Source organism: Podarcis bocagei (assembly GCF_964188305.1).
Source record: "Podarcis bocagei genome assembly, chromosome: 6".
NCBI lineage: Eukaryota > Metazoa > Chordata > Lepidosauria > Squamata > Lacertidae > Podarcis > Podarcis bocagei.
Genome location: NC_138130.1, coordinates 38,944,852 through 38,967,878, shown reverse-complemented (window position 1 = coordinate 38,967,878; position 23,027 = coordinate 38,944,852). Strand labels below are relative to the sequence as shown.

At 41.3% G+C, this 23,027-nt stretch overlaps 1 protein-coding gene across 2 annotated transcripts in view; it reads left to right on the top strand.

Moving 5' to 3' along the window:
* The window catches only part of MID1 (midline 1), a 285,842-nt gene that overhangs the window by 124,903 nt on the left and 137,912 nt on the right, over nucleotides 1-23,027 (top strand). Inside the window, exon 1 of one of the 2 annotated variants that reach the window (XM_081197049.1) lies at nucleotides 18,521-18,715. The exons of the other annotated variant lie outside the window; for it this stretch is intronic. The gene's annotated coding sequence lies outside the window, so the exon portion shown is untranslated. Of the gene's footprint in view, nucleotides 1-18,520; nucleotides 18,716-23,027 lie in introns of those variants that run through there. 2 annotated transcript variants of the gene reach the window in all.

Below are 23,027 nucleotides of genomic sequence, written 5' to 3'. Positions count from 1 at the left end.
CTTATTCATCTGTCTAGCAAGTATGATAAAGTTACCAGGAGAGACAATATTCATGTGCTGTCAGGTATTCAGGGCCAACGTGACGGCATGAGAACAGACTTGGCAGCAATCTGCAAATGCGAAAGATAGTGTTCAGGGTTTTGTTTTGTTTTTTTATTCTCTCTCTCCCCCCTTTCCCCCACTCTTGGGGCACAAATCTGACCTCATCACTCAAGGAGAGTGACCTCTGTCAATATGTTTGAAATGCTTAGAACAAAGTTCCAAGCGGAGTGGAAGTTTTAGCCCACGTTTTAAACAAACAAGGCTTTAATAACGGCACCACTGTTTTTCCAATGAACACATTCAATACTCTTTTTGTTTAAGTGGAGTGCATCTTGAAGAACCTTTTAGGGAGAGCCCAATTCCTGCATCTTTTCCAGAAATGTCAGCAAGAAGAATTTTATATATTTTTGTCAGGCACTCAAAGGAATTGATGAATTTTCACTGCTGCGAGAGAGAGTATCAGATTTTTGTTCCCATCCACATTTTTGTTTGTCCCATGATTTCTAGTATTTTGTATCGATCTACCATGAGCCCGAAATGTGGCTTTTGTTTTTGTGTCCCACCACTTCCCTGGGAAAATCCGCTGTTTACTGCTGAATCAGAACAAACATCAATCCATGGAAAAGCAAAAGAAAAAAAATTGTCCCTCTTCTGAATCGGCCCTAAAATAGCTCCCGGGGGGGGGGGGAGGATTTTGCATGCTTTCCTGGGAGCTGTGTTTGGGGCTGTCCACTCCTACCTCCTTTCCTTCTTTACCCAGCAGGATAATTTTTCCAGTTGTCTCCCCTGCTTCGAGCAATGCAGTTCCAGTTTTCTGGGCATGCATAATTTATTTGTTTTACTTTTGCCTATTTAGCATTCATATAAAAATTGCAATCAGATAATATACTATACCTCCAAAACATGTGCATTGGAAGGGTCTCAGCTCCTTTTGTATGTCTTAGATTATTGTCTGATTCTCTGGCTTTCTTATTCTCTGGCTTTCTTATTCTCTGACTTTGGCATGTGTGGGTACAGCTGAAGGTGGACAGAACACAACAAGTGGACTATTGGTTATAATGAACGGGAAAACATGGGGGTTCAGGGGTCTTTTCCCAAGTAAACTCTGAGGCAAAAATCACAAGAGACCCAAAGCAAGTTGAAAATGGGGCAAAGGGGTACAGACTTAAGGGAAAGTTTGGCTGGGCCATTACTCAGAAGAATGAGTATTTATGTGTTGTGGCCAGGTGAGAAGACTTCAGGTTATGTTTCTTAACCATCAAAGACTGATGTTACCTGGCTGAATGGATTTTTATTTCCTGTTTTATCTCCCTATTTATTAGTATTTATATACCACTTTTTCTCAAAGGAGCTCGAGGTGGTGTACACACCTTCCCACACTCTTCTCCTGTGAGGTAGGTTTGGCTGAGAGCCAGTAAATGACTCAAAGGCACTAACTGGGTTTCATGGCTGAAACATAACCAGGGGATTTGAGCCCTGGTCCAGCCCTCTAACCAGGACTCTAGACTTGATCTCTTTATACTGTATCTGTGAGTGGGGTTGTCGTAATGTTTCTATCTCCATCGTAGTGACATTGAGAGCGGTCTTCTAGCTTGCTTGTTTCCTCCTGGCCACACCGTGTGTAGAAAGTAAATTCTGAACCAGATGACCCTGCAGTTGCTTCCATTATTAAGAGCTGATTTACTCGCAACAGTAAATCTAAGCTGCCTTATACAGTGGTACCTTGGGTTACATACGCTTCAGGTTACAGACTCCACTAACCCAGAAATAGTGCTTCAGGTTAAGAACTTTGCTTCAGGATGAGAACAGAAATCTTGTGGCGGCAGCGGGAGGCCCCATTAGCTAAAGTGGTACCTCAGGTTAAGAAAAGTTTCAGGTTAAGAATGGACCGAATTAAGTTCTTAACCCGATGCAGCACTGTACCAAATTAGACCACCAGTGCATCTAGCTCAGTGTCACCTACACTGAATGGCACTGGCTTCACAGTATTTCAGACAACGTCTCTCTACCTGGAGATGCAGGCGATTGAACATGGGACCTTTTGCATGCAAAATGGATGCTCTATCACTGAGCTGTGGCTGCCCACCCACAGAGCTACCTGGAAGCTTTTAGAAGTCTGTGGATTTTACCTTTTCTGTAAGTCTACCCTGAATAGCTATTTGGAGGTTTTATGAGTGGAGCTTGTAACAATTACACAAGTTTACTAGTCAATTATTTCACAAGTAAAGGATAGTCTGGAGTTGTGATAGCAGCCGTATAATGTTAAGGTTAAAAATTATGAGCAACCCTTTTAATAAAAGGAGGCATTTTGCAAGTCTAGACTCAGCGTTACCCTAAACAGTGATAAAAAGACACTTTTAATATGCATTTCCAGCAAGGACCGGGCCGAACCTCAGCTGACTTCAGTGGGAAATAGCATGTGACTGGCATGTCAGCTAAAATACATTTCTCTGTCAGGTATATTCTGTGACGAGCACACGCAACTTCTGTAGGACCAAAGGCTTCCTCACTCACTTCTGAGTTCGTGACAAAAAGAGACATGCAATCAGAGCTGTTCTCCAAATTGAAAAGACTGGTACATCTTTAATCACGCAAATTGCTTCTGTACACACAAGAAAGAACTTGGTGGTGAGGTTCAAATCATTTCCACTGAAACCACACCAATATGGGTGAAGACAGAGCCAGCTTTGCCCTAACTCTGTGGCATTATCTCCCACAATCCCCCCTTTTACCTGTTGGCCCTGATTCACATATTCAAATTACAGCACTGGACCAACCATTTCCCTCCCTCTCATTACTACAGTGAAGAGGATAACATTGACAGCTCCTAAGTTTAATGGAGCTGGACTGTGACATGAGTATTTCGAGGAGACAGAAATTAATTGCTGCTAGCAGTAAAATATGCAGGCTCAGTTCACGGTATGGTTTCTTTTGCAGAGATAAAACAGGCAGACACATTGCTGTTCTGTTACATATTTTTTTAATTCCATGTTCAAAGCTTCTTGTCGGTAATACTGTGCCATTTCTGAAAAATCTGGATATAAATCTGATATTCTTAAAAGGAGGGCACTGGATTATTGCACACATGATGAAAGTTGCCATGTGTAGCCTATAATTTCAGTTGCCAGTATCAACAAGTTCCTGAGAGAATTGTACGACCAAGCCTTTGAAATACCCTGGTACCTTAATTTTCCAAGAAATCTGAGGCACCTAGTAGAATTTTTTTAAACTCTCTTGGTGACTGTATAAGCATTTAATAGAACCTACTAATGAAAAAATGTGTTCGTGCAGGTGTTGAGTGTACTGCTGTGAAATTACTGCACCCTGGGGGTTGTTTACTGTGCTCACAACATATTCTGTAATAGCTGAAGGCATTTATACTGATGTCAAACACACTGGAAACACCTATTCGTTCCTGTTTTGACTACAATGTTTAACAAATGGCTCGACCTTTTAACTGTAAAAATGAAAACTTTATTAACATAAAGGATATTGTCTGTCCCGTGATTTTCCAAATATAAATCAATGAACAAGTGACTAAACAAAGTACTATTGCTAAAATTATATGTAGCCTAGTCAGGACAGGTATAAACAGATCCAGTCCAAGAGATTTGGTGAAAAAAACTGACTTGCTATAATATCTAATATTAATATAAATGTATATACATCAAGCAGTTTCAACTCAGGAGTGAATAATTGTAGTATTATTAATTACATTATTCAAAATCTGGTACAGTTTGGGAGCATTGGAATTATTTTGACTTGAAGATGCAGATGGTGTTTATGATAAAACTAGGGGATGAGCTGGCACAATCCATAGAATTTTGAACACTTAAACATTGTTGATTCATTTTATTAATTCCTTAAATGTTCATTCCAGCCTCCTTCCAATGAGTTAAAGGTAATATAAAATTAATTAATTTTATAATGAATGGTTTTAGAGTGTTGTTTATGCTGTACTTTTGTACTGTTTTATTGTTGTTAGCTGCCCTGAGCCCGGCTTTGGCTGGGGAGGGCGGGATATAAATAAAATTTATTATTATTATTATTCCCATGACAACCTTTGAGGTAGGCTAGACTGATAGTTCCAAGTTCACCCAACCCAGCAAGCTTCATGGCTTGAATGGGGTTTTGAACCAGAGTCTCTCTGCTCTAAATTCAACACTCTCAACTGGCTACACCAATAAGATTGCAATGCAACTTAGATCTGAAATGTGCATAACTGTGCACAGGGGTCATGCTTTTGAAGGCAGGCTTACGGCCCAGAGCTTCATACTGGTCATTGACCGTAATAAAACAACTTGACTATAGCCCAGAGCATGAAAAGCTTTCCTAAATTCCTATTTGCATGCCCAGCACATTTTAAATTGGCGCAATGCCGTTAGCAGTATGTGGTCCTTATTCTCTCCTCCCCCATCCTCAACCATATGTTTCTTAAGAAGTCAACATTGCATTTCTATAGGCCAGTCACTGTGAATGATTCAACATAATGGCTTGGCTCCAAAGAACTACTTTAGGAGTGTCCAAAGCCTTAGTTGTACTCTGTGGAATTCACTTTTCCCCCTGTTTGAGTGGCTGACAAGCTGAGCAGAAACTTCTTAAGAAACTCCCATCAGTTTCAAAAGAGGTTGGTCCTGCAGCATGGAGAGTCGCTGTTGGGTTAGACAGGCAAAAAAGGAGCCACACCCTTATTCACAGAGAAGGGACTGCAGAGTATAGGGATTGTGTCATTGAAGGGCATTTATTATAAAGAGATGCTTACTTGGGAGATTTCTAGTGAGGGCTATAAAATGAGTGGCAAGGGGCAATATTGAACATATGGATAGGGTGTGGCTAACTGAAAAGTGGGAAATATCTCTTGGCAACAAGTTTTAGTCGAGAAAACAGGTATGCATCAGATTCAGACAAATATCAAGGCAAAGTGAGGTGTTTAATGGATGGTTTTGGAGGGGTGCTTGTCGGAGGCAAAGCATGAGTTGAAGAAGGGCCCCCTGACATGCTTTGTGGTGCTTCAGTGATCCAGACAAAAGAAGCAAAAGTAAATTTCCCAAGTTTAGCATAATGTTAGGATGGAGTGATGGAAAAAGGGAAAGAAAACACTAGAGTGGGCAGAGGGTGAGCTCCATTAAGCCTTGTAATCAGAGGAAATGATTTTAGTTTGAAAGCGAATCCCTTTTAGTTTTTCCCACCCAAAATTCAGAAAATCCCCCTATGACTAAAACCGCTTGACCGATTTGTCTGCAGATTGGCAAGCTTCTTATCAAGGGGCATGTCTCTTGCACCTGCAGTTTTCAGACTAATTGCAACCGAAACATTAGAAGATACCATGGTGCCTATTTTACCCACTCCAAGAAACGCTGAGAGCTTCCCATGTAGGAAAACTCCAGTTATCCTTTTCAAAATTTGACAGCATTTACATCCTCAGAAGCCCTTTGCCTGCAGGGTTCATCTACTACTGCATATATGTGTATTTTCCTTTGTGTGTGTGTGTGTGTGTGTGTGTGTGTGTGTGTGTGTGTGTAAAGGTAAAGGACCCCTGGACAGTTAAGTCCAGTCAAAGGCGACTATGGGGTTGTGGCGCTCATCTTACTTTCAGGCCGAGGGAGCCGGCGTTTGTCCACAGACAGCTTTCTGGCCGGTCATGTGGCCAGAATGACTAAACCGCTTCTGGCGCAACGGAACACTGTGATGGAAACCATGTGCACGGAAATGCCATTTACCTTCCTGCCGCAGCGGTACCTATTTATCTACTCACACTGGTGTGCTTTTGAACTGCTAGCTTGGCAGGAGCTGGGACAGAGCAATGGGAGCTCACCTCGTCACGGGGATTCGAACCGCCAACCTTCTGATCAGCAAACCCAAGAGGCTCAGTGGTTTAGACCACAGCGCCACCCGCATCCCTCCATACATTCAAGATCATTTAACTGACCATTTAATCCCCCCCCCCCATATGAATGTAGTGTGAGGAGGAATGAAGCAGATTCAAGCACACCCTTAGGATATTTTTTGAAAATGCATCTTTAAATCATTATCATATCATTTGTGAACCATCAATGTGGTATACAATGCAATTAATGAATGGTCGATTGGGCTACAGTATAGGGAATCTCTGCCTTTTATTAACTAATGTCACAGCACAGTGACAATGTTTCTACCCAGGCAGTTGCTCAGTATTGTATTATGGTAATTTTTATTACATGTAATAACCCAGAAAACTCATTTCTTCATTACACACACACACACACACACACACACACACACACACACACACACCGCTTGGTGGTAGGTTTCATCACAGAAGATGCAAACTATAACAAGTTTATACAGGCAGCTAAGGTAAAAAAAATGTATATGCTGTAGTTTTACATCCTGGGGAGCTTTCTAAAGATTTTCAGAAGGAACAAGCTAGAAGCAAGCAAAGGACAAGTTTGTAAGCTCCGAGCGTAGCAGATGTTCGCTTCGCTTTTCCTTGCCACAGAGTTCACGTGGACATTGAGATATCCTTGCAAGCAGGCTTGCCTGCTGATAATGCAGTACGTTTGGCAGCTGTGCCTTCTATGCTTTCATAATATTTTGGCCCAGGGGCATCTTTAATGCTATTTTGCAATTGCTATGCAATCTTTCAAAGGCCAAAATATTAGCCTTGGAGAAACAATTTCTTTTTCCTTAAAATATTGGCAAAGTGTAATTGAAATATGTTTATGAAGGCTTGCTGGCAGGCTGAGCATTTGCAGCTTGCCTTGAGGTTTTGATTTGATTACAGAATGTAATTAGCATCTCACCTTTGCCCCAAGCAAAATCAGGTTTTTATCTGCCACGGTGTATGGAAGGCAAAATTGGAGTTATACCAGATACAGGTTTCTCCAAGAAGCTATAATTTATGGGTTTCTTTTCTGATTGGAGTTTCATCGGACGACTCCAGATAGGAGTTGATCCGCCATAGGAGGGAGCTCTTCCTTTTGCATAACCTCTGCATGTTAAAGTTCCCAACCTTCTCTTTATTCCTACTACCAGTTATTCTAGAAGCACTGAAATTATTTTATTTCATTGAACTCTTAGCAATCTCAGCATTTCACTCCTACAGACTTATTGGACTCCAGAAGTAGTCAGGAGGAGGAGCATTTAGATGTTCTTCATGTGGCATGTGAAGATGTAACACTTAAGCACTAAAGGGCCAACCCTTTTTTAAAAAAACAACAACAGCCTTGTTGCTGTAACCTTTGTGAGCATCAAACGATTTCGTTGAAGGGAGAGAATGTTTACCTTCCTGATGCTTGTTGCTGTTTCCCAGTGACAGCTGGACCTTCCATGCATGAGATGTGACAAAGGATTGCAGCAGCCATCTCAAAGTTGCAGTGCTTGAAGGAAAATCAGTTTTAAAACTGATTTATTCAAACCATATGGAAACTTTTTATGGACATGCTTGACATTTTTTCACAAGTGACACATTGATTTGTTCTGAGAGGGAAATTTATCTGATGGAAACGGATACCGAAAATGTAGTATGGAAACGAGGGGAAATGATTGTGAAGTTAGCATTTCAACAAGGACTGAAAACTAGATGGAGAGAAAAGAAAGGGGAGAGGAAGCGTATTGATGAACATTTCAATTTTCTAATGGCCGCCATATGCCCCATTATGTTTTTTCCCCTCACTGTGATTTTTGGAAGGAGCCACATAGTGCATGCAATAGGAGCCCTTTCACGGGTTTATTAAAGCCAACCACATGCAAATTTATTCCATGATTTATCACAACGTTGCCATTCAACTCTGTTTGTGCATGTGTGTTAAACAGGTGAATTGCTCTTGTAAATTGGCTTAAGATGCATCAAAATGCCGTATTTCATATGCTTTGACATGATAGATATGGATTGTGTCTAATGTCATATGTAGGTACATCACTTTTCAAAACAGCAGTGGAAGTACAGAGAATGCAGAGCTGAAGCAGTTGTGTTTCTAGCCATCCTGGAGATGCATATGAATATCATTTCATAGATTCAGGGTTTCTCACTTTGGAAATAGATTCAATCCTAGCCATATTCCTTAAAGCTTTTGTTTAAAACATCTCACAGAGGCCATTGTGAATAATTGTTCATAATAATTCTTAAAGTGTAGTGCAGAGGAATGGAGGGGTGGGTGGGATCGCTGATGTATTCTGTTCCTTCCCCTACTTCTCCTTGCTTTGCCTATTTTATTGGATAATAGCGAGTTAAAGTAGCAGAGTCATTTTCTTGTCGTATAAATTCAACCACCAATATCTGATGAAGACTCTTAAGGGATTGGTATAAACTTGTGTGCCTTCATACCATACTGACATTAATTCAGAACCTAGACCTAGAAATCTTTATTTCCATAAAGAGTAATTATGATGTAATGAATTTAACAGAAAACAAGGCAGCCCAATAGTAATAAAAACTATATTCAATGGTACCTGCAGAAGGCACCCCAAAATCCAGTGATTTTAATGTGTGCTAATTCTCAGCTCTCATGAAGGGAAGGGAAGAAATAAAACATGCACAACCACAAATGAGACCATAACGAGGATACTTCCCCAAACACAAATCACATACCATATAAACAGAAACCAGGGTGTGATCCAGTCTGTCCTGCATACTAAAATATGTGTGTACATCCATTGCACAAGTGCAGATCTCCACACAGAGGAGGGAGTTTAGAAGCCGCAGGATCCAGTGAATGGGAGTGGGTCAAGTAAAGAAGTGATAGGGATCTGAATCGCCCCCCCCCCAGAGTACTCAGACATAATCCTGGATGAGGAGGATGCCATCAATGTGCATTGTGTGTTACAGAATAATAGGAAGAGGGGCACACTTTCCTAGGAAGCTCACCATCTACAATTTGAAAGTAGCACAAAAAAGTGGGATTATGGAAGTGAGGGTAAAAAGGAAGAATATATCCTATTTTCAATTATACACATATTCTATATGTATGATTTAGCTGAGATTCCTGCATCACAGGGGGTTGGACTAGAATCATGGGTAGGCAAACTAAGGCCTGGGGGCCAGATCCAGCCTTCTAAATCCAGCCTGTGGACGGTCTGGGAATCAGCGTGTTTTTACTTGAGTAGAATGTGTCCTTTTATTTAAAATGCACCTCTGGGTTATTTGTGGGGCATAGGAATTCATTCATTATTTTTTTCCAAAATATAGTCTGGCCCCCCACAAGGTCTGAGGGACAGTGGACCGGCCCCCTGCTGAAAAGGTTTGCTGACCCCTGGATTAGATAACTCTTGGGGTTACTTTCAACTCTACAATTCTATGATTCTGTGGTTTTCAGTGATAAACGAAGACTAAGGAGTGAAATCAAAGACATCACAGAAAAGCTGACTTTTCAGGAAGGATTTGAAGGAAGTAGAGTCATGGATGTGTCCAGGGGAGGCAATGGCAAGCATGTTAGCTAATTAGTGGGTTAAGAGAAATGGAATTCCTAATTGGGACATCCTCTACAATGGAACGGGTAACCCTTGGCCCTTTTGATATACTTAGGCTACAATTCCCATTGTTTCTGACCATTCGCCATGCTGGCTGGGAGTTGTAGTCCTCAAGGGACTACAAGACTCACAACTGATTTCTAGAACTTTGTTCTAATACCAGAGCTCAGCCCCGTTAATGTTAAGTAGATGATGAAATGCACTTGCTGCCTTAGCTTGCATGCACACCATACATTTAAAGCACATCCGCCCGCCCCCCCAAATCCTGGGAACTGTAGTTTACCCCCAGAGAGTAACAATTCCCAGCACCCTTAACAAAGTAAAGGTCTCAGGTTATTGGGAGGAGGGATGTTTTAATTGTATGGATTGTACCCAGACCAGGCCTTATCAGATAAAGGAGAGCAGTTTCCCAGCTCCTCTTTGCATCTTTTCAAGAAAACGCTGATTTACAGGATGTGCTGGAATCCTAAAAAGGTAAAGGTAAAAGTACCCTGACCGTTAGGTCCAGTCGCGGACGACTCTGGGGTTGGGGTGCTCATCTCGCTTTACTGGCCGAGGGAGCCAGCATTTGTCCGCAGACAGTTTTTCCAGGTCATGTAGCCAGCATGACTAAGATGCTTCTGGCAAAACCAGAGCAGTGCACGGAAACACCGTTTACCTTCCCGCTGGAGCAGTACTTGTTTATCTACTTGCACTTTGACGTGCTTTCGAACTGCTGGGTGTGCTAACCCACTATAAAATGTGTGCTCTAACTAGGCTGATGTCACCAAGTTGGAGAGGAATTTGCTTCAGTGTTTGCTCTGAGTTGGAGCTCCTTAAGTAGGCTGTTACTTGATTTAAAAGCCATGCTGGGGTCTTGGAATCCAAATCTCCCCTCTTATGCATTTGCCGGTTCTTATTTTTCTCTACTTTGACCAAACTGCGGGAGGCAGTGGAAGACAGGAGTGCCTGGCGTGCTCTGGTCCATGGGGTCACGAAGAGTCGGACACGACTAAACGACTAAACAACAACAACAACATTTTTCTCTACACTTGCAGGCAACAATTAGGAAAGAAAGTGTTCTGCGTCACACTCAGAATTGCCTTTCTTTTATGACTAAGTAACCCCTTGAATTTTTGGCACTGAAGGATTACAGTGAGGCTCGAGACCCTGTGCCTTTCCCGTTTATATATATAAATAAAATACTGTTTATAAATTTCAGTGTGTCTGTTTGCCAATTATTTGTATTACAAATTTTGAATACAATAAACTCTCATTTGCCCTTGGGCTCTTATATTATCAAAGTACTTTGGATGATGATCTTTCAGTTGAGATTTATATTGCTTATGGAAAATTGGATTTATTATTGCTAATAAAGGTTTATTAGCATAACCTACTAAGAGCAGTATCATTTCCTATCTGAATAATGACTCCAATGTTATTTTATCATTTCCATAGCACTTTAATGTGCAATGTGCTTTGCATTCATCATTGTCCTTGGAAATGAACCAAGAAAGCACATGCATACATACAAGCAGATTGCAAATGATGAGCTCAGTCTTAAAGACATATAGTTGGAAGTAAACTCCACTGTTCAGTGAGAACATGTTTCTATGTAAGCTTCCTGTTTATTATACACCCCCTCCACATTCTTATATATATTTAGGGATGCGGGTGGTGCTGTGGTCTAAACCACTGAGCCTCTTGGGTTTGCCAATCAGAAGGTCAGTGTTACGAATCCCCACGACAGGGCGAGCACCTGTTGCTCGGTCCCTGCTCCTGCCAACGTAGCAGTTCGAAAGCACATCAAAGTGCAAGTAGATAAATAGGTACCGCTCCGGCGGGAAGGTAAACGGTGTTTCCGTGCACTCTGGTTTCCGTCACGGTGTTCCGTTGCACCAGAAGCAGTTTAGTCATGCTGGCCACATGACCGGCCTGAAAGCGAGATGAGGGCTGCACCCCATAGTCAAGTTTGACTGGACTTAACCGTCCAGGGGTCCTTTACCTTTATATATATTTATCCTACTTGCTTTAATCTTGCTATCTGCGCATGAAGGTTCATCAGATTTCATGTGTCCATTTTATTTACCTAAGAACCAATGGAAATATGCAAAGAACAAGCTTCTTTAAAAAATAAAAATAAAAAACCCTTCCAAGTGTGAATTTCTTCTGTTTACTGAAAGAGAGCCGGTTGTGTGCACATTTGTATTTTTTATTTATTTATAGCTTGCTGAGTTATTTGGAATTATTTGTGCTTCTCTGGACTCAAGCATGATTTTAAACCAGAAAGAGAAGAAGGAAATAGTATTCCTGGCACAATATCTGCCGTCCTGTTTGTTTTCCCAGTCTCATTCCCTTGCATCCTCTCCCCCAACTGCCTGGGACTTCTCTCTTTCAAGCATCCACATATTGAATATGTGCAAATAAAATACATTATGTATTAGTTTACTCATTTAAATGTTCGCCTCAGTCTTTTCTCAGGCTCTGAACAGCTCGTGTTGTTGTTCAGAAAATAAATATAGAATAAGGTCAGCAAGCTAGAAATATAGAGATACGAATTCTGGTCCAAGATATGGAGAGGCGGGGGAGGGTGGACAAACATTGAATGTGCTTTCCTGTGCATGCTTAATATTTATCTTTGCACAGAAAGGCTGTCCCTTCTTGGCCCATGAAGACTGAGAGGGGGGAAAGCAGCCATGAGAGTGTTCAGGACATTATAATTCAAATGTGGCATCTTAAATAGTGTTGGGAGAGCTACAGGAAACCAGCGCTGACTCTAGAGCTTCATAGCAATGAGCTTTTCAGCATCCTCGCCACTGTATTTTATTTTTAAAGATACTGTGCTAATTAAAATCACAAGTTGCTGGCTAGTCCTTATATAAATCAGCAGTGTATCAAGGAAATGGACAAAGTACTTTTCAGATTGGTATCTTTTAAAGATTGAAGAAGTGATGCCTCCTTTTGTGATGCATTGGGGAAAGGGAGCATTTTCAATGGGTGGTGGATGTCATCTAGAATAAGACCAGTGCTTTTTTATTTTATTTTTAGAAAAAAAGGTGCTGGTACTCACCATGAAGTTGTTACACTAAGTGGCACACTTTTAACATTTTTTTGAAAAGGTGCCAGTACTGCGTACCCTTGAGTATCCCCAGATAAAAGCACTTTGCATTACCCATGTAGCAGACGTTTCCCCCAGTTCCAGTCAACACACAGAGGCAGTTTAAGGTCCAAGATAGTTTATTGTTGCAGAATATTAGGCTTCAGTAATACAGCTCCAGAGGTTGATTTATACATACAGTTTGTAGGTTTTGCAGAAACGGATACGGATACAGATATATGCAAGTACAAAATATTTGTGTTGCTCCAGCAGTTCAAGATGTAACACAGACTCCAATGGACAGATTCACCGACTGATTAATGAGCTGATATGCCATAATTATTTATTTAGACGGCACTGGGCCGTTGCCGTAGCATCTGGCTTGGCTGAGCTTGCACCTGGTGGCTTATCTCACACAGGGGGCGATTTGTGATCATGAAGAAAATTTACCCCTTCCTCCATGTCCAGTTCCTTGAACAGTAAGTTGCACTGGAGTGCTAGAGAATCGGAGGAAAGTTGGGCAAGACAAGGGATTGGAGAGCCAAAAGAGGAGGCTCTTCCACACACAGATTTCAGGGGTTGGATCTTTGAGAGCAGGAATTGATGGGTGTTGGCAACAGCATCTCTGGAGATCAGTTGTCATGACAAATCAGTGTGGTATGGGATGCAGCTAGAGCATTGTTATATACAAGTGAGTCACTCCATGATTTTGCCCAAGAAACTATATGGAAAGCAAAGAGTTTTTTCAGTGGTGTAGTTAGGTAATTTTAGATTCTGAACTTCATGGTTTTATTCAGGCAGGGGGGTATGATTTATTTATTAGCCCCAAGAAAACTTTCAAACAAAACTGCAATACTGGCTTTATTTTTATTTTTATATCTTTTATTTTTTGGAAAAATCTTTATTAAACTTTCAACATTAACTTACACAACAATACACAATAATACAATATATACAACTATATACACATACTTTACAGAAATAGAAAAGGAAAAGGAAAGAAAAAGTAAAGGATGAAATATAGGGTAAATAAGATAAACTTCCGATTGTTCTCATTGTATTGTATTGTATTGTATTGTGAGTACAATACTGGCTTTAGAAGGCAGAAGTAATCCATATACTAACAAAATAATGCCCTCAAAAATTGCATTGATGACAGCAGAACATCAGATTCTACCAAATGCCTGGGAGAACAGATGGTAATGTGTGTTACTTCACTTATTTCAAAATATGGAAAGTCAGCCCATTTTGCATTTGGCAGGAACCCTCCTGCTTCTTCTGAGTGGGGACCCAGACATCTCTCCCAAAGGTCTGCACTGATGGCGTCAGTGGAGCTCTCAGAGTTATTTTGGAATTCAGAGGTATATCAGAAAGCAATTCTGTCTCTCTAGCAGCAAATACCATTCCATTTAATTGAATTGCAGAGTTAGTTCTTTTCATTGTGTGATTGCAATCTGGAGGTTACAAATGGATGCTGTAGTTTCACTTACTCTGGTAACAATGTTGTTGCTTGACCCAGACCTCAGTGGGAGAGATTGCAGCAGGGCATTATTTAAACAGTTAGTGGGCTAAAGAATTGAGCACAGAGTTAACCCCATCATGAGTCATGCCACCAAAAACTGGAGCATCTCACCAGCTGTTGCTGCTCCAGCTTCTGTCTCTGATAGCCATCTGGCTGGACACTCCAGACCAGACCACCATATTGCTGGAGCCTCTTCAGAGTTGTATGTTCAGCTGTGTGAGAGATTCACTTGTCCTGCAGAAGCATGATAATACATAAAAGGATCCTTCTATTTTTTTCATTGAGATGGGGAAACACTAAGTAAGATTTTAAAATCAGCAAAGCTTTGTTTGTCGTAATAGTGTGTTTCTCCTATATAGCCTTTGGCAGATAATATTTGGTATTATTCTGTTTAATTTACGCATTTCCCCCTCCCTGGAATGCACAATATTTAACTTAAATAATCAAGAAGAGTGCTTTAAATTGCTAGCATTATGCTGGTTGTTGCTTCCACCTAGGCTCTGTAATTACAGAAAATTTATTTCAAGCAGCAGAACAACAAAACAAGCCAGTATTCTGGGCTAAACAAATCAGTTCCACTGGCAGCCCTCAAAGAGTTTGGTATTCTTTAATGTTGAGCTTGTTGGAATCCATTCCAGTGCAAAGGTCCTACTCTGCTCTACTTACCAAAGGAAGGCATTTGGCAAACACTTACAACTGCTATTAAAAATTTAGGTTTATTACCAGGGTGTTTTAGCTTTGTTCTTTCTTGTGAATCCAAGAAACACAGAAAGGAGTCAGTGCTATGCAAATCAAGTGTTAAAAACGTACAGGGTATGGATCAAAGGAGGCTTAATTGGGAGCAAGCGAATAAGAAAAAAAAAATCCGTAGTCACCTTATGTTTGCCAGCTTCCCTGCCCCCCCCCAACAAATCTGTCACTCTTCCCCCCTGCCAGTTTACTGACATGAACCAGTACATATTACAGCATGCTTCATACTTCCAAAGCCTGACTCTTAGAGTTAACCGGCTGACTCTCTCTAGAAAGGAGAATTTAATTTCCCTTTGGGGAAATACAGGACAAACATGTTGATAACCAACTGATTTTGATTGTTGACTTGCTGGGATCCTCTCTTTCTTTGTTTATCCATGAACAAAGACTGATTCCATATGTATTTGCTACCCATTAGTGCAATAAAATGTTGCCAAGATAATTTAAAATTGTACATGTTGGTACCCCAGTGCATAAGGCAAGCATAGCACATAGTGACTGGCTGCTCTTTGTTAAAGCCATTGTCTGAATGAAGCAGGTTCATTCCTCTACGACAAAGGCCAGATTCAGTTCCTTTCTATCAGTTTCTGTCAGCTGTTAAGTACAGTAGCTGGCTTGTCTACCATATGCTCATGCCTACTGCCACATCTCCCAAGTTTCTACCCACCTTTGTCTTATTTAGAATCCAGTTTGTGTGCAGTTTATACAGATTTCAGTTTTGCCCCTGGTTTATAGGGCCCTGGAAAATAACAATTATTGTTGCTGATGCTGTTATTATTCAATTATAAAAGTTTTTACCTATGAGCGAAATTCAAGCCTCACCTTGAATTTAATTGCTTGAACCAGTGTGTTGTACCCAAAGCGGAATCTCAGGTAACACAGCCCCAGGGATATTTGCATACAAAGTGCATGGCAGTGCATAGTTTTTTCTAGCAGTAAAGTGTACTCCATTTGCCCCTGGATCTTTTTGGCTCTTTGTGTCACTTAGTCCCACTGGGCCAAAAACTGCAGCACTCTCTCTGACCATTTGCAGTGGTGGCACTGCAGATATCAGGCTAGCAGTTACAGTATTTCTATGTGCTGCATGGGGGTGTTAGGGGAGGAGTAATAGGAAGGACATGTCTTGTTCCTTCTGGGGTAGTTTGTCCACCTTTGGTCCCCACCCTGCCAGCTAAATCAGGTGAGGGTAGCTGATGGGTCTCAAACCCTCAATGAGTTAGGACTTCCCCTGCATGCGAAGGCAAGTTCTGGCAGATTGAGTGGATGAGACCAACAGTGGCTTCAGTGGTCCATAAGGCAGTTTCTGCATGTGCTGTAGAGGGAAATGAGGGGCAGACAGGGCTTGCCAACCTGGAAAGGTAGCCCATCTACAAGAAAGAAAACTCTGATCTTAAACTTCTCCTGCCTTGTGGGGTATCTTTAGGAAAAGGCTAAGGAGTGAACGCTACATAAATTTGGAGTTGGAGACCCTAAGATGGTTGGGTGGTGCCTTGTACGCCACCTTCCAGCAACTCCTGCAGCCAAGCTGGTGCCAAACAAGTTCTTTCTGTTTGACAGGCCTCATGTGTTGCAGGGTGTACCCCAGTGCCAGAGCTCCAGGGTAAGTAGTTACCTATTACCAATATGCCACAGTGCCTGCAGATGTGCCATCTTGACTGCTTATAAGATAAGTAGTTTACAGCAAAGAGGGTAACCTAATCGCAAATTCTACCTGATAATTGTGTTCTCGCCAGTAGCATGGTTGGGGCTTTCACTCTGCTAGGTGGAAAGAGTGAAAATATAAAAGGTAAGGCAATCTTATAGATGTCCATTTTTGTGTGTGGCATGATTGTGTTCCCTACTGAACAGCATGCAAATGTGCTGTGGTGGATGGGACGTTTACTGGGCAGAAAGGGAAAACTTAATGTATCCTATCCTGAGACTTTTCAGCTATCTTAGAGCTAGTTTTTATTTTCATATATGAATCACTTCCTATTGAGGCATCCCAGTTGCAAATATAAACACTATTTGAAAAACAATTGCAAACATAAGAACAGTTTAAACTAACAACAGCACATAATTCAAAGCAATTCAAATCCTAGTCCGGTAGCAATTTGGATAATTTTTTAAGAAGGCTTGCTGAAACCATATCAGTGAAACCATACCAGAATCCAAAGAGCCACAAGTTCAATCAAGTTTTAGTTTTCCCCTTATGCACTCACGCTACTTGGGAAACTGCTTAGGAAAGTTGATGCTTGAAGCATTATAGTACAGGAGACCTATAGTTCGTTTGAGATTATTAAACAGCCTTGTAATGAACTTATTCATTTGTATGTGAGCATTTCCATGTTTACAGCTTTTTGTAAAATTAATGTCGAAACTTTTACAAACTGTGTTATAAGGACAAATTCAGAAAAAGCCACATGCTTCTTCCTGGTACCCATAAAAAAAAATGTGCCTTGCAGAAGCTTCTTGTTTTTCTCAGCTGAACTAAGCTTTGTTTGGAGGTTGATGACATCACCTCATCTCCTAGTAACATCTCTTTAGCTATCACCTCCCACACTGGTTTGAGAGAGAGAGAGAGAAAGGAAGGAAGAAAGGAAGGAAGAAAGAGTGCATTCCTATCACTCTGGCCCTCTAGCTTTTCAGCGTCCATCTGCTTGCTTCATTTTCATGCTTAAAACAGCTTTATGGATCGTTTTGTTTTCGTTTTGGCTTGGGACGAACAATAATGTTGGCACATAGTTATGAAGTCACAACCTATATTATGAAGGGAGGGAACCTCATCCATCAAAAATCACGTTTTGGTACAGGGTCACAGGCGAACAAAGTGGCTTGTGTCAGGTTGAAACAGCACTCGTAAATGTTAGTGTGTTTGAAGCTGGTGGTTTGAAGTCTATTTATTTTGCTTGAAAAGCTCAAATGGCCTGCTGCTGAGTGCAGGACCAAGAAGGGGGGGGGAGGGGTCTTCATAAATTATTACTTGAAGGCTAACCACCGTCCTTTATGAGGTGGAATGGTGCCATCTGCTTTTTCAGATCTCTGATTTATCTTTCTTCCCATTATGGAAAGGAAATGCTCCTGTGTAAATAAACTTGCGTACATTCTTGGATATATTTATCTTTTCCAAGTCAGCTCATTTGGCCTGTACAATTTACCAAAATCTGAAGATATTGTGCCCACTGAATTTTGAAATAAAATGCTTCACTTTACCTCAGATCCTTACTGGAAAAAAATATATGTCTTGCACATATATTACTTTTGAAGTACAAATGTATACTTTTACAAAACTTTCAGCCCATGTTGTGGTGATGGAAAGGGAGGCACAGACAGAATTGCAGCCAGCTCCTTAAGGCTCATTATCAACTTTAGAAAGCCGCTAATCGGGAATTAATGTCTAATTTTGTGTGTGTGTGTGGAATAATGAAGCCCATTAGCAGAAGTTCAAGAAGTTTCACGGGGCGTGTCTTTGAAACAGTAGCTGAGAGGTTGATGAATTGGGTTTCTATGCCTTGTCATGAAGCATTATTGGTATGGAATGCGGATCTGGGTGCCCAAATGTGTGTAGGCGACTTTGTTTGCATCCCCGCTCTGAGGATTAACATACTGCGATGCTTGAATGCCAGCAGAATCTCTCCCTTCCCCCTTTCACTCTCAACACTCTCTCTCCCCCCAACCCCACCTCATTCTGCTGAAGTCGTTTGGTTTGTGCTGCTTTTTCCTGTGAGAGGATTAGGGAATAGGAGAATGGCTTTGTGAGGAGAGAGAGAGGAGAGCTGAGAAGAAACTAAACTAGAAGACTAGCCTTTCAGAGTTCTTTCCATTGAGGCGAATTGCATGTGATACAGCAGCTGGGGGCTGTTGGTTTTCTTTTCAGCTCCCTACTGTAAGAGAAGCTGGTAAGATTATTTTTCCCCTTGTTCTCCTGTTCTGTGATGCTCTTGTAATTGCCTTATTGAAGGGACTCCTTCAGGAGGAAGGGAAGTTGGTTAATGATACTGAGGACACACTGCATTGTCTCTTCCCCCCCCCCCAGTAAAGCTACCTAATATTTGAAGAGGGACTATTTACAGTACAGAGGGGGCAGTTTTTGGTAGGAAAAGTTGTTTTTCTCCTTTTTGCTAAAGGACTCTTAGTATAAAACTGGGGGGGGCGGGGAGCAGGGGGGGAGGGAGAATATTTATCAAGTCGTACCAAACTGTTCGGATATATTTAAAGTTTTCAGAAGTATTTTGGGTGAGGGGGAGCCATTTCATCCGTTTGCAGCATTCTTGATGTTATCAGCTTTGTCACTTTCCTGGACTAATTCCAGATCTCCTGGGGTGTGTGTGAGAAACATATATTAGAACCCTATTTTTCACAGGCTCCACAAAGACAACAGGGACTGCTTGCCTTAGCAACAAAAGCTAAGCAAGCAACTCCTTCTGGAAGGTGAAAAGGAAGGAATACCTTCTGAAGAGGTAGGGAGAAGCAAAGTGAAATTAATCTAAAAACAAGGAATGAACGCAGTAATCTTTGGCTACATTTGAATGAAGCAGCATGGCTCAGTATATACCTCAAATGCTATTTGAGTTAACTATGATTTTTCTAGTTTTTTTACGGAATATATGCCACAGTGGCAATTTGTATTTTGTTTGAGTCTCTTGCTTCATTTCATATATGTGTGTGAACTGTTAAGTTTTAAATTCCTTGAAAGAGCAGAGATATATAAACTTGGCTTGAGGCTAATTTCAAGGAAAAGTTGAAAAAGTCTTGTGCCTGTCATGGATAGCATAGATGTAATTACAAACAAAACCTTTCTTTTTGGTCAAGTAAGAAATCACAAATCAAGAAAGTAAGGAATGATTGACAATAATTAAAGTGATGATTGACATGTTTTTTCTAGCACCCTTCCTTCCTTCCTTCCTTCCTTCCTTCCTTCCTTCCTTCCTTCCTTCCTTCCTAGTGATTAAATTCTTACTCTTTTATTCAGCATTCCTATCTGAAGTAACACTTTATATTTATTACTGTGGATAAAGACATGCTCTTTCTCTTCTTCTGCATCCCACCTTCTCAAAACACTTCAAAGAAGCAACTGTGTTATATTATTTATATTATTATCTTCAGCTTTTCCTGACTTAGATCTCATTCAAACCATCAACTGTTAGGGCAAAAGTCTGCAGGCCATCGTCATGCATAAGTGGTATAGGAAGCAGGTCATTACTATGGGTGTTTTGTAGCTTGGAAAGAGGGTGCTAATTTTAGGAAATGGGGTTGTCATGGAGCCCTAAAGAGTGGTAGCGGGTGGGGTGGAGTGTATCTGCATGAACATTAGTGTTGCTGAGTCATGTGATTTCATTATCTCAAAGACAAGAACCACTGTAAACGAATTTTACATTTAGCCCTTCCTCCACTTCCTCCCTCCATTCTTTCCTCTCACACAGACACTGGTTGCTAGGGTAATAGGGTTTTTTAAAAATTCTGTCACATAATACCACAGTGGTGTTAGTGGTTACTTATTGAGTTGCTTCATGCAAAGCCTGAGTAGTCTCAACAGGGGGATCATTGTTCTTAATGTTCATTTAGATGTGTCACTAGTTCAAATTAGTTTTCTGAAATATAGATATCACTAGTATACATCCAGTTTTGCCAACTCTTTAACCAGCAGCTTCTTTTTTTAGAAACACACCCACCAAATGGCCATTTCTGGTTTTATATAGATTACTGCGTCCTTTAACTGTGTGTATTCTGTGTTTCAATTCCACACTTTTCAAAGTAAGAATTTATTCATTAACATGTATATGCAGAATGACACCTACACAACTACACACCTGTTGAGAGCAGCTATGGAAATTGGCTGCTTTTTCCATTTTACTTAGTTCCTAAATGCCAGGCTGCACATCCTGGTTTACTAAAGTGCTCTGCTGTGCCCCAATTGGTTGTCAGCTGATGGTATTAATTTATTTTCATTGAGGCATAAAACTCTCAAATCTGATTTGTGAAGGAAAATGGCAGATCTTTGAATCCAAATTAGCAACAATCTCTACTGTGGTGTTGGTTTATCCTAACAATTTAAGGAAAATAAAAAGCACATGCTTTGCAATCAATGGGGAATTTGCCATCACCCTTGGAGGGAGTTAGGATTTAACAGTCTATAAGAAGATTTGAATACAGCAGTGTTTGCTCTGTAGTCCTCTTCAGATAAATAACTAGGGAACACTATACAGAACCTATATACATATGGCAACATCCTTACACAACAAAACTTCTGGTTTCTCTGTCCTCCAGCCTTCCATGCCCGTCCCCCCCATATCTGCTCTGTGGGGGGTCTCTAGATGTTATGGGAATGGAGGAGGGGTGGAGATGCCACACAGCACAAACAGACACCTGCTCATGCGATACTGGATCTCACCCTTATGTTCTCCGTTTTTTGCTCTGTGGAGTTCTTCAGCTGAATGCATCAAAGTTGATGGCTGAACCTTCTAGAGCAGCTGGGTTGGTGCTAGGGGCTACAAGGAAGATGAGAGAAAGGGAAGAGCCTTTGATGTTGTCCAATAATAATTAGCCAATTGGAGCATCACTGTCAGGAACCAGTCAGGGGCAGGTTAGCAGTAAAACTTAAGTGAGGTTAACTCTTTATTAAGAGGAACCAAAACAGTGCAGACCTAGTGATCCCACCAACTCTTCTCAGTAGGTCTTGCCCCAATGAGACAGTTGCAAGGACTGAAGGTCCCCACCTTCCCACCTCTCCTGGTTCCTTCGCCAGCTGCCTAAGGCTCCTTCGCCTGGCCTCTTTGTTCCTCCCTCTTCATTTCTCTGCATGTTCTGGGAGACCAGGGGGAGAGGAGCTTGTCACAAGAGGAGGGAGAGCTTCCCTGGCTTCTTCAGCAACCTACCTCCACTCTGCCTCTTGACCACCCTCTGCTGATGCTTCTGATTTTGGACTGCTGTCTGCCACAGTCTCTTCCTGCTCACTTAACCCTGCATTCAGCCAGTCCATGGCAATCTCATAATGTCAATACTCGTAGAAGGTTGCTTGAGGATACCAGAAACTGGAAACTTTGCAGATCAGATTTTCAGATAACTGGAAGCTCTGCCAGAAGTTCTCTTTAATTCTGCACTTTTCAAATGCTGCTGCTTTTTATTATGTTTTTAAAATACTGCATATGATTATAACCAGAAAAATATGATCTATTTAACATTTGTATTCAAAATGAAAGTTGAATGAAGTTGGGTTTTCCTTTTCAGATGAATGGTGGGAAGTGAATGAGTAAGTAGTTTGCTTACAAATGTTTTGTCTTCTGAATGATGTAAAATGGGAAAACTTGAACAGCAATGCATCCCATCAGACATAACCCAGTAGTGTAGGTGGGAAACACTAAGACTGAGTTCAGTTTAAAATCGGATGAGTTCAACTCACATATGCATATAAACACTTATTTTTGTGTATGCAGCCTGAATCGCAACTCTGACAGATCTTAAACAAGCACTAACAAGAACCACAAAAATATATTTATTATAGGGATTAATATAAAGTAGGTACAAAATCAGGTGAATATAAAGATAGGAGGGTAGCATTGGAATCACCTTTGCCAAATTAACCCCCTATTTAAACAGAGCTGGTCATTCGGTCTTGCAAACCCTAGGTCTTGTGAAATCCTGTGCACAGGCCACTTCAATGACTTGACAGTCAGCTGATCATCAGAGCTTCATGGGCAAAAACTGGTGATCTGACATCATTGTGAAGTCAAGTGATTGGCGGGTAGGCAGCTTCGTCCACCTTTCAGACTTGGTCCACTGGGGGAGGGATAGGTACGTCCACACCTGTACACAAATATGTGAGCATCTTGGATTGTTCTATGTTTTACTACCATGTGCAGAAGTTGAAGAATAGTCCTAAAAGCATGTTTAAAAAGTTAACTATAGACATTGCCCTATCATTAAGCAGAGTGAGGCAGCTGCCTCAGGCGACCAATGCCTGGGAGTGGCAGCAAGGGCCTGGAGTACAAAGCTATGGGTGCCTTGTCCCCTGCCCTGCGTCTCCTGAGCCCCCTGGGAATGGGGGACATAATGACCTGGCTTCAGCTGTGGTGGAGCCCATACTGAAGTAATCATCTCCTTATGCAGAATGTAGGGTGCCATCTTATCCTTCACCCCAGGCAGCCAAATGTCATCAGCTGACCCCAACTACAAGGGTAGTTTTTAAAGGGGCTCACTCACCACTGTCCTTAA